Here is a 9,129-nt window from a genome sequence, read left to right on the forward strand (position 1 = left end):
ATGGTTTTAGATTAGCTACATCCATATGCAAGAAATACCACTGGTGGTATTACTAAGCCATTGAAAATCAATTTGTGATCAAAACAGGTCCGATGTTATAGATATATTGATATTTGTTTGCTTTAGAAGTGTATTAAGCTGCTTTTTTTAAAATCAGAGGGTATAAAATTATCTGTGCACATTTGTAAAACATGAAATCCATTCATTTATTTATTATTGTCTATCTCAGCTTCCATGAAGATCTTTTGAACAGCTTATAAGAAGGAATCTCAGAGAGAATTGAAATAAGAATAAATACATGGGAAGAAACTGGTTTCTTGAATTGCCCCCCAAATTCTATTTTTTCTCTTGTGCAATACATCATGTTTAAGATAATTTTTAAGAATATTTGCAAACAGCCATGCCTGAAAGATGTCACTGATGTGACTTTTCTTTCTTAAGAGTTGAACCATTTTTTGCACACTTACATACATTCAGCCATTCTTGAGAATATCCAGGATATTATAAATTTTATCTATATATTTATTTATTGTTTTAATCTGTTGTAAGCCGCCCAGAGTCTCCCACTGGGGGGAGATGGGCGGGGATAAGTATGATAAATAAATAAATGAAATAAAACATGGCAAGGAAAACTGATAAAATGACACTCTACATATTTGGGGGTCTGAAATTCTTTTTAGATGTGGCTTCTTTCTGTTCAGGTGATTCTGCTGCAAGTCTGAATGAGTGCGGGAGGAATGAAAGAGGTGAGGGCTAGGCGGTAAGATGGGGAAGACCAGGCTTCCTGAGCCGCTGACAAGTCAGTCTGCAAAAGTGGTGAAACCAGCCAATTTAACTAAAGTACAAAGAAAAATCTTAGCTAGTGGCTAAAGGGCCAGTTCGTGGATTTTGCTTCACTTCAGCAGCTGTATTTGTTTTCCCACTCCTTGAAAGCACAGGGGCTGTTGCAATAAGTTCTTGAGTCTGCTTCAAGAGACGTTTCTGCAGCTGGAATGGGGAAGGCACCTGGGAGCAGAGAGGAGGAAAACTCCTGGCACAAAGGAGAGAAAACTCCTTTGCGGGATTGTTTCTCCATATATCCAGAGGGGGAAGAGCAGGAACGGTTTGAAATGTTATTGCTAGCTCTGGATGACTCATCCTGGAGGGTTCTCTGGGCACCAATGTATTTGCATGTCATTTTCATTAAAGACAGAGCTGTGCATTGTGTGGTCATAAAAATAAAATGAAACACGTTTCAGGTAGCAATGGGTTATAATGTAAGTATGAAAACGATTCCTGGATCAATTAATCATAAATAGGTCAATGATTGACTGCAAGGGGGGAGGGATTGGTCTTAGAAAAGAAGAACTATTTTTCAAACCTGTTCAGAAACACTGGCTCTCAGTGGGAGTGCAATAATTTTTATATCGGGCTTTTTAGTGCTTAGAAACCCGACAGATACCATGACTAGAAAAGACAGTGAAACAAAAGGTATCTGTGGATAATGGTTGTGAATGCCCAGAGGTGTGGTCTCAACACTCTTGTCTGTGCTGTTAAGCCCTGCCTCACTTCTGCCTTGGGGCAACTTCTCATTATGGGTTATGTAGTACCTCCCATTGCCACCACCCTCTTTCCTGGAGGAAAGAAATAACTTGTTTTGGCTCCTTCCTCTTGAAAGAGATGGGTCTCTCAGAGCTTGCCTGTAAACTGAGCATAATAATATTTAATAAATAAGAATAACTCCTCTTAGGATCACCTCCTGGCCTAATAGCTTTGGATCTATGAAGAACATTTCAGCCCTATCTCCTTTTGGGGAGATGAAAATAAAAGCATTAGTATGATAATTTAAAAATCAATGTTATTAAAAATAAAAAAGGAAAGGAGTTCCTTTTAGCTTTAGATACTCAATTCCTCCCAAATTACAATTGGATGGAATAAAACATTTGGTGCTGATAAGATCACAAACAGCATTTTAAACATCAAACTCCCATAAAATGCTACAGGGAGATTAGACACAGATCCAAATGGAAAGGATCTGAGGTTCAAATAACATAGATGGAGCAAAACATAGGAGAATTGACAAAGACAAAGGTGTAACAAATCAGAGCAAATTCTTGAAATAATTAAGTATCTAAATTCATAAGGGAGAACAGTATACCTTCAAAGAAAGAAATCTGAATTCAGGCAAATCCTAGTATAGAATGTTTCCTTTACCTGGAAGAAGAGGAATTTTCCCAGTTTGCTTCTTCAGGTAGCTTGTTCTGACTAATCCTTGACTCCCAGAGATTGCAACCCTCATCAAGGTTTTAGGAGAACTTCCTTTTAGTTCCTGTCAACTCCCTAGAAATGTTGGCGCCTTATCACACCTTCAGCCCAGAGACACTTAGCTCTGCCCTTGCCCCAGGGCCCAGACAGTCCACTCTGTTGATATAATTTCCATCTCCTCCCCACTCAAGTAGCCTTTCTCTACTTCCTGAATCCTGAAGATGTTCTTGGCTTTGATATCATACCCTTCGTCACCTTCAGTCCCAGGAAAGGTTAGCTCCATCCTTACCATGGTTCCTCCAGCCTGAATGTTGCTTAGCTAGGTACTTCTATTAGTACCTAGTTCAACAAAACCACATGGCTGCCTCTAGTGTCCATCTTGCTTAATCCGAACCTCCACCCCCTCTTCCAGAACTTGCTTCCCTCACAAGCGATCTGCCTCCTTTCATATCTCTCAGCCCTCTCTCTCCCCTTAGTCTCATACACAGATTTTTTTTCCAGCAAGGGCAGGACTGAGGAGAACCTGTTGGGCAAGTCCAGACAAGTTTCTTCCCCTCACTCCCTGAGCTTGGATTTTGCAGTTAATACAAACTCTCCTGCCTGTCTGCTCAGGCATCTGGGCTATTGGTTGATAGGCTGCAGGCTTACCTAGCTGGCCTACATATATCCCAGGTTATGCAATATTGAGTGGATGTCGGGGAGGAAAGCCATACACTAATTGAATGACTAGGAGTGGGTTGCCCATTCACTACAATAACCATAAAAAAGATGATGGCTTTTTGATGCACCTTCCAGCCATCAACATGTGTTTGATTTCAGCCTCAGACAGTGCTTAACTGTTGCCATGATTGCTCTCAAAATCTGCAGAAAGACAAATAACCTTTACAACTTTACTTTGCTACACATATGGATTTCAGTATAGCTTTATACGCTGCCAAAGTATTTGCATGAACTTCAGGTCAGAAGCAGTGTTATCTTTACGAGTCTCTGTATCTAATCCTATCTCTATTCCCTTTAGTACTGGTTTTGTTCTCTCCCTTGTTTTGCCTGATCTGTGCATTCCCACCTTTCTTGCTTGCTTTTAATAGAATTATACAGTTCTGCTGCATCTGAATAGGAAACAGTACATTGCTTGTGAAAGGCTATGTTTTATTTCTCCTAGCCCCTAAAATTGATCTAAGGTGACTCACAAGTAAACCTTGCCTGTCTAGCAGCCCAAATAAGCCAGCCTAATTAAATACATTTGGACATAAGAAAAACAAAAACAAGGATTGGAATAATAAATGCTGCATTCCTAAAGCTTGAGTCGTATACACACTTATTTAGGAGTAGTTTACACTGAATTCAAGAGACTTAGGTTGAGCTGACACCCACAAACTTGCAGTGTAAGGATATTTAACAGGTGAGTCCCTGTGAAACCACACGACTCACTTCTAGATATTTATGCTGGTCTATGACTGTAATAAAGATTTGATCTGATCACTTCTAGATAAGCATCCTTAGGTTTAAGATTGGAAGTTGGAAGCAACCCTTATTCTAAAATCCAACTTTTCTTGATCACTGTTCTTCTCCTGTAAATTTAAAGCAATGACCTGCTTCACAAGGTAAATGATAGCAAGGGAGATACCATAAAGAAATTCATTTTTTATAAAGCAATAACCAATTTTTTGAACATATTCTAGTCCAGGGTTTTTTTAAAAAATTTTTCAGGCCATGAAACTTGGTTAAAAAAAATCCTGGAACCCCTGATCAAGAGGCAAAATAATAGGTCTTATGTGCACCGGTGCAATCTGTGGGGTGGGGCTTCTGAATGTCAGATGATAAGCTCCACCCTTTCTGCTACATCTTAGAAAAAATGCTATGGCTGTCCCTGGAGTCTGCATTCGAGTGGACTTTTTATTTTCCCTTAATCTCTCATGGAACCTCATCAAGTTCTTGTGAAATCCTAGGGAACTCAGACTGAAAAAAACTTCTAATCCCTCTATTTCCAGACTGCTCTAGGTAAGTACTTGGAATAGTCATAAAAGACATGATGAAAATACATCTCATTTTGAAGAGCCTTATGATGTAAGATAATGTTGTGATTACTGGTCATCGGCCACTTCTGCCAACAGAAGGTATTGCTGTCACAGGAAGAGCATTGTTGGATCTCCACTGGACAGAAGTTCCCCATGGGTTTAGAATTATTTTCTTTGCTTTTGAGTGCTGTTAAAGTACACTCTCCATTTTTAACAGCTGGATCTTAGACTTCCCCAGTGCAACACCCAATCATTCTCCTCTGTTCTAAAGTTTTGGCCACTTTTTTCCTCAGCATCATCTTCTGTGAAAGAGAATGAATGAGAGGCAGGCATCAGTAGAGACTTAAAACATAAATGCTGAAACCATATGGGAGCAAAAGTAATCATACTACAATGGAAAAGAATGAGAAGAACAAATCAATATGCATAGTCAAATGACCCACTTCCTGATTATTGTTTATCATGCCTGGAAATCTCTCTTAAGGATTCCCTGAAGGATGTTTTACCTGGAGATGCTTGGGCGCTTGAGGCTTTCTGCAGGTAAAGTACATAATCTACTCCTGAGCTATTATTTTTGTCTGAAAGAAGAAGCTGCAACTCCCACCCCCACTAGTCCATTCTTAAAGGTGTCATTTTTACTCTGAGGCTCCATTCCATAAACTTCAGGAGATACAGCAACTCTAGCAAGTCTCATGAAGATAGTATTTTTGATGCTATCACTCAAAGCCTTTTAAAAAGGTTACTTTTATTTATTTGTACTGCCTTTACATGGAAAGTAACATTACCACCATCTTGCAAGACAGCAATTGTCCCAATTTGGTGTTTTCCAGATGTTCTGCAATTCATCTACAATCAGTTCCAACCACAGGAGCCACAAGCTGTGTTAAGTCTGGTTTGTGAATTGTATACAGCACATCTGGATGGCATCAGGTTGAAGAAGGCTGGGATAAGCTAAAACTATGACAGCTGGGTCACTGTCATAGTTTCACAGCTGAACTAGTAGTTAACCTGTGTGGGCCAAATATCAACATTTTGCTATGAGAGGAAAATGAATCTGGAAGGCATGAATCTAATCTAATCACATAGTGATTGTAGAAAGTTGGACAAAAAACTACTGGGAGCCTTTCTCACCCTACATTGCTCAGTTCAAAAAGCTTCCAACTCTATAGAGGGAGCCCTGCTATAGCACAGCTTCTCAAGGCTGCTTCTTTGTTGGAGCCATAATTGTCATTATAATCTGAGGATAAAATGATACTCAGGAGATGCAACATGATTTGGATAGAGAAGGAAGCAGGATTTCTCTCTCTCTCTCTCTCTCTCTCTCTCTCTCTCTCTCTCTCTCTAAGTTGTGAAAGGCAATCTAGGGTTGTGATGACAGTTATATGCAATTTATATGGCAAGCATCGCTGACTTGTCTCTTCCCACAAAGAAAATGGATTACCGCCCATCAAGTATAGCTCAGATTTGAGTTTAGTGGGGTCAAGGGCATTGTGACTAGCCTTCCTGAGCACCTCATAGGAAAAAGTTCTCCCTGAACCCGGATCTCATCTGATGAATCATGCGACCCTTCTCCAGATGTACTGGGCTGCATATCCCCACTGGACTATATCCTCCCCTGAAAAGCTGCTACAACTCCCATTGTCCCATCTAGTATTTCCAGTGGTCTTACTAGCTAGATGTGGTGGGGATTATAGTCCAGCATATAGGTACCAGCTTGGGAAAATTATGCACACACTTAATGATGAAGTCCCTGGCTAAGAGAACAGAAGGGAACTTAGCTAAATAAATCAGTTACAGCCATATCTTAGAGAAAGAGAGTGGAAAAGGTTGGGGGAAATTACTGAAAAGTATGTAAGTGCATTCTGTGGGTGGTGGGTTTTTTCTATTTTTTTAAAAATAGCTCTCTGTAAGGCAGAAAGGAGGAAGAAGGGGAAGTGGGGGGAAAAGTGAAATGTGAAACTGATGCAGATGCAAATGAAATGTAGTACCTGTAAAGATGTTCTGAGACTTAGCTGTAGATATGATATACTTCTTGACCTTAGTGGGGCTTCCCAAATGGCAACAGTTAACTTTTCCTGCCTATATCCTTTTTAATCATAGCATGAGACAGCTTTTTTTAAAAAAAAATTGGGGCTTTGGTCATAGCACAGTGTTTCTGAAATACAGATCAAATCTTTTACAGAGCCTACTGCACTGCAAAATGATTGACTGTGGGTTGACTAATGCCTTTTTTCCAAAAATCTATATCATAGTGCCCCCCATCTCATCACTAGACTTGCAGTGAAAACCTCACCCCACAATTTTACAGAATTGTTTTTGTATCTTGAATGAAGCAAAATTTAGCAGTCTTCACATTATTATGGATTTACTTATAAAACAGAGGATCTGACTTGGCTCTGTATAAAAACAGGAAAATACAACTGTGTCCCAATTCAGAAAAGACTACATTGACAGAGTCTGAGCCGTGGAGTTCAAGAAAAGACTATTAAGCACATTAAGTATGTTCTAGAAAAGGCTGTCCTGTTTCAGCTGTAATAGAAGCCTAAGGTCAGTCTCAATGCTGGTAACATTGGGTCCCTCAAATGTTGGGTCACAATGCTGGTAAAATTGGGTCCCTCATGATTGTGGCCACCACAGAAGGAGAGAAGCAAATTGAAGCCTGATTACTAGGCAGAACTGACATGTCTTCTACAGATGAGAAGAATCGAGGCCTAACTTCCTTTCTCTCTCTACAGTGAATTTAGCTAGTTAATTCAACTTCAATTTTGTCTTCATAGGAATTCCCAACTTCTCTTTTTGAAATCAATATGCAGAAGGAGGACATTTTTTGGCCAGGTGTGGCTTTTCTCATCACTGCACGAAAATATAAAAAACTACTTCATGTGTTTTTTCTTTCTTTTATGAGTAGAGGGCAAAAGGCCATGCAAGGAAGTGCTTCTGAGAAGTAGAAGGAAGGGAGAGATGGAACTGCATTTCACTGACAAGATTTCATGAAAGATTTGTAGTGGTTTTATAGTTAGCTCTAAATTACATTATATTTTAATCCCCTCCTTAAATATCCCTGTACTACACTTGCAGTGCTCTGCCATATGCTGATTTTGGAAGCACAACGGCCAAATAACAAAGTGAGGTATGTCTAACTGAATCTTTGATGAGGGGTAAACATTGAATCTTGTTCTTGGACAGGGAAATTTTTTTTTTAACCATTCTTCCAATACCATTTTTATTTCTTCAACAATTTATTGATGTTTTATTAAAACTACATTTTAGAGGGCACTTAGCATCCTCAATAGTCTAGTGCAGTGTTTCTCGACTTTGGCAACTTTAAGATATGTGGACTTCAGCTCCCAGAATTCCCCAGCCAGCTATGCTATGCTGGCTGGGGAATTCTGGGAGTTGAAATCCACATATCTTAAAGTTGCTGAAGTTGAGAAACACTGGTCTAGTGGCATAAAATACTTGAACATGCCTCTTTATCCAGGCCTTTAGTTTCTCCTCTGGTCTTTCACTTGTCTGCTGTAATGATTCTTTTCTACTGTTAATTGTCTATTGTTGGTATATCAATATTAAGAGAGTCATTAACAGAGTTAGTGGAGATATTTATAAAGATACAGACACACACATATCCAATATAAAGTATCTTCATTATTGGTAGCCAACTTGAGGGGCATTTTAGCTACAAATTTGGAAGTTAAATCTCAGGAAGGAAAAAATTAATGATAAATCACCCACAGAGCTGCTGCCAAGCACAGAGGCCTTTTGGCTTACAGAGAAAAAGTAAAATCTCCACTGAGTCAAGCAGAAGTCCTGGTGACTCATGGATGCATCTATGTGGGAGTTTTGGGCAATATTAGAGAAATGGGATTCTTTTTCCAACTTCCCAGTCTAGTCTAAAGAGATGGAATTCCTTAGGGAAGTCCTATCCTACTGACCAGACTTAACCCTCTTTAGCTTCCAAGCCTAAACAAGTTCAGTCAGTTGCCACTGCTAAGCCATGGTTTATAGAAGTTATAGAAATTTCATGGCATGTGTGATTTCAGCCATGGTTATGGTGTCAAAGAATGATTCCATCAGAACTGCAGACCCAGGCCAACAGCTGTTTAGTGCGACTTAAAAACAAAAAAGCACATGAAGGCTTGATTATAGATCTACCACATTACTTCTAGCCTATTATTGCTTTATGTTTATGCTTTACTGTGACGTATTCCCATGCACGTAGATGATGGAGCTGCTGGGGTGGGGATTATTAATTGTATTGTTCCTATATAAGAAGATATGTATTTGATTTTGGACCCCATTCTTGCCCTTGCAATCTCTACAAGTATACTGCAATGATGTCAAAGAGGATCATGAAAAAAGGATGTCTAAAGTCTACCCCTGTTAAGAAATGAGAAAAGTGGAGAAAGCAGTTAAAAGAATGGAGGCTGGCAATGAGCTGTATGTTCACTTTGGTTGTGGTTTAGATATGATCCAATCTCTGCTCATCCAATAAACTTAACTTGATTGGGCAAAAGCTGTGATTACATACACATACATGTGTGTATTTACGGTGTACTGAGCTAGGTTATGTTCCCTTAAGTTAAGCACACACGTACATTTCCTCAAAAGTTATATTTTGCTCACTCTCCAGAAAAAAGGAATATTGAGACACTGTTGCAGAATGATTAAAGTGAATTAAGAAATTAAAAATTATAGAATTCATGGTTAAAGTAAAAATGTGCTCTAGCTCTTCTACTAAATCTGATCTTTCCAGTTTAAAATGGAACTACTTTAAAGTTATTTTCACTGTTTTACAGAAGCATAGGCTCCCTTTTACTAGGTTACACTGTTATTTATTTTCTTTAACTCACTATTTTCTACTCTAACT

The sequence above is a fragment of the Python bivittatus genome, unplaced genomic scaffold, assembly GCF_059951505.1.
Source record: "Python bivittatus isolate LINGU-HERP-01145 unplaced genomic scaffold, Pbiv_v1 ctg000840_np1212, whole genome shotgun sequence".
Lineage (NCBI taxonomy): Eukaryota > Metazoa > Chordata > Lepidosauria > Squamata > Pythonidae > Python > Python bivittatus.